Raw genomic sequence first — 3,724 nt, forward strand, 5'->3', positions numbered from 1 at the left:
CTGTTCTTGCATTATGGATTATGGAATTGGAAATGTATGTTGTAATTATCCACCTCTGTTCTAATATTGGATCTCTTTTCATGAATCTGTTAGTACTTCTTGGAACTTTTAGGTTCAATGGAGCGAATTTTTGTGAATTATTTCCATCTATTTTAATTTTTAAACTTTCCTGTTGTTTCTTGCGTTCAAGATTGTAGAATTCTAGTTGCAGGATGTCATTATTTGTGGTCTGTCTCATGATGTCTTTGCATGATTTGCTTAGTTGTTCTTGAAATTTAGGGTGATAAAGTATGGTAAAGTAATCAACATTTGTCTAAAAGATTTCAAATCTGATGATTAAGATAATAGAGTGGTTGGTTGCCTAGATGATGCTGAAATTTATTTGAATAAGCAGATGAGATGGAGCATGCATAGGCCAACTATTAGTTCTGATTTTATTCTGTGTCTACATACAGAGATTGAGGCAATAGTTGTTGGGTAATCTAGTTGCTTTTGGGTTATGTTGGTATTGCAATTGTTGTACTGATGTGACATAATTGATTAGTTAAATAAGTCGGGATAATGGAAGACTCAAAGGCTTTTTTTGCATTTATCTTGTGGGCCTTGAGTTTGAAACAAATACAAATCCAGATAATGTTGGCAATTATGTGTTAGCACTTCGCATTCCTGGTTAGAGAATTAGAGCTCCTTCTGTTGAACAAGATCTTGTGATTTCCCAAATCCAGGTTGGTCCATTGTTTCTATGTCTCATCATGGTTTCCAGTCATGCTTCTATCAAGTAACTTCAAACCAAAGCATTTTTTTCCTGAAAGGATTATTTGGTTAGTAGTTGAGTTCTGTTTTGTTTTTGTGTGTGGATCTTAGCCCTTTCTTTTAAACTTATTGACCTGCAAATATTCATTCTTCAATTATGCAATCAGGTACAATGGAATCATCCCAGGGTTGCAACTAGCAAACAACAGAGCTACCCTTACTGGAGTGTGAGGGCAATGAATTATCAAAACACAAACATAGACCAATATTGCTCAACATTTAGCTTCTTGAGGAGGATGACTCATTAATGTCCGAATATAGGCCATGATTGCTCAACAATGAGTGCCACAAATCTCTTGAAGTTAATACCTTATCCAAGATGTCTCTTGCTAGTGCTTCGCCTCACATGCTTCATAAGCCTCTAATAGAACTTGAGAACTATTGGAAACATCCTGAGAATATAAACTCTCATTGTAGAGGATCTTGCATGAGCTCTCTGAAGGTATCCAATGGCTCTGAAACATCTTCAATCTTACCAGAACCTTGGGAAGCCTTAAAACAATCATTGGTTGTATCTCAACATCACCCATTTGTAGCAATTGCTGCATTGGACCATTCAGAAGAAGCACTGAACTGTACCAGGTTTTTTCCTTTAGTTTTCAAGTAATCACTAATTAGATATGTTAATCTGGAAATTAGTGTTCCATCATATCTATAGTAGAACACTAGAACTATATTCTTGTTGTAAGTTTGAACTCTGGTAGGACATTCAGCATGCTAATATTAGCTTCAGCTATTTACTCTGGTCTTGCCCTTTCCAGTTTCATTTTGTTCTGTTGGGTTCATATTGATTTTCATTGTTCTTCATATGTGACCTGTTAAAAATAAATAATACATGCTATAATGCTCTACACTATGTTTAACTTGTGTCTGGAATAGTTAACGGAAGTTTCACTGGAATATTCTGAATTTTGATTTATTACTGCTTGCATTCATTGATTCATCTAGTGGACTGATGTGCCATATTTTGTATACTAACATAGTCCCGTTGGTAGTTTAGAAAAAGCGACTTCTTTTTTTTTCTTTTCACTCATATTCCTGAAAATTGTTAAATTTTTATTTAGCAGAAAAATTCTCATGGGTGATATATTTGAAACCGTTACGGTCTACTCAGTCCAGCCAACATTTCGTTCATTTAAGAACTACAATATAAGCAGGAATCAAAATGACTAGTGTTTGGCAATTTTCCAGCCAGGTTTTGGTGAGGGATTTCATTCCTAGTGCCTTAGCATTTCTGATGAAGGGAAAGCCAGACATAGTTAAGATTTTCTTCTAGACTCTATGGCTTCAATCACGGGCAACATGGTGAAAATGATTGACCAGTTCATGCTTGGTGTGGGTGTAATGTCCACAAGCTTCAAAGCTCTGCACAATCCAGCTAAGCAAGTTGATATTATAAATACTGATTTTGGAGATACTGCTATTGGAAGGATTGTGCCTTTAGATTCCGGGTTTTAGTGGATAATAGTACTTCATCTCATACCATTAATTTGTTTGTTTTTCTTCTGTATGTCATGAGAAATCAACTATTACAATGAAGTAATCAGATTGGCAAAAGTTGAGTGACAGACATTTTCTTACAGAAATTAGCAATCTCAAGGGGAAAAACCAGTGAAACTAAGAGCACCTATATAGGTAAGCAAAGTACTTAGATTGAAAGTTCACAGATATTTATGTTTGTTCAATAAATTTAAAAACCTATTAGTTCTCTAGAACACATAACATCGTTCTCGATGCACAATGGGTAAGTTAACTGTTCAATAATTATTTGCTTACCATGTAACTATATATTTTAGTTCTTGTAAACAAGATCATTATCTTTGTATATTGTTCACTGGAATTGTTTTAAACCTTTAATTGTATCTTGCTTTTCTGACTTGTGTGAAAGCAAAATTCTTGATTAACTAGTTAGTGAAGCTTAAATACTCTCTTTAAAGAACTTTTTTTTGAATTATCTTTGACTACGCAGGTATCTATGGTTACCCGATTGAAATACAAGCTTTATTTTTTATGCCTCTAAGATGTGCTTTAGTTATGCTAAAGCATGACAGATGAGGGAAATGAATTTATAGGGTGGATAACAAAACGCCTTCTTACCTTGAGCTACCACTTGCGGATTTACTTTTGACTTAACTTCGGTCAGCTTAATGACATTTATCGTTATAAAATAGAAGAGTACTCTCACATAGTAGTAAACAAGTTGAATGTGATGCTGGACTGTTTCAGATTAAGTATTTGATTTTATGCCTCAGTGTGGAGTTTACTTCATTGAAAATATTAGTCCTGTCAGAATGGACTTCCGTTGGTTTAGTTTGGATAACTGTATTGCCATTACATCATCCTTGGCTATGCTAGATCACTCTAAAATAATTATGCATCTTTTGGAAGCACGATGGACAGAGTTGGTTGGTGAGATGCCTTTAAAGATTTGCTATCTAGTGTTCTTTGAATCACAATCAGTAATCATTCGCCATTTATGATTTGATTACTAATATTTCCAATGAAATAAACTTCATACTAAGGCATAAAATCAAATACTTAATCCGAAATAGTCTAGCATCACATTCAACTTGTTTACTACTGTGTGAGAGTATTCTTCCATTTTATAGCGATAAATGTCATTAAGCTGACCAAAATCAAGCCAAAAGAAACTCTACAAGTTGTAGCTCAAGGCAAGAAGGCATTTTGTTATCCACCACATAAATTACTTTACCTCTCATCTGTCATGCTTTAGCATAACTAAAACACATCTTAGAGACATAAAAAATAAAGCTTGTATTTCAATCGGGTAACCATAGATACCTGCATCGTCAAAGTTAGATTATTCAAGAAATTTTTTTCTTAAAGAGAGTATTTAAGCTTCACTAATTAGTTAATTAAGAATTTTGTTTTCCCACAAGCCACAAAAACA

The 3,724-nt window shown here is 34.2% G+C and overlaps 1 pseudogene; it reads left to right on the forward strand.

Moving 5' to 3' along the window:
• The first annotated feature begins 2,094 nt into the window (after nt 1–2,094).
• LOC140758238 (probable alkaline/neutral invertase F) lies at nt 2,095–3,293 on the forward strand (annotated as a pseudogene).
• Nucleotides 3,294–3,724: the final 431 nt, after the last annotated feature.

Source organism: Typha angustifolia, chromosome 3, assembly GCF_048772165.1.
Source record: "Typha angustifolia cultivar Huaian chromosome 3, ASM4877216v1, whole genome shotgun sequence".
In the NCBI taxonomy this organism is placed as follows: domain Eukaryota; kingdom Viridiplantae; phylum Streptophyta; class Magnoliopsida; order Poales; family Typhaceae; genus Typha; species Typha angustifolia.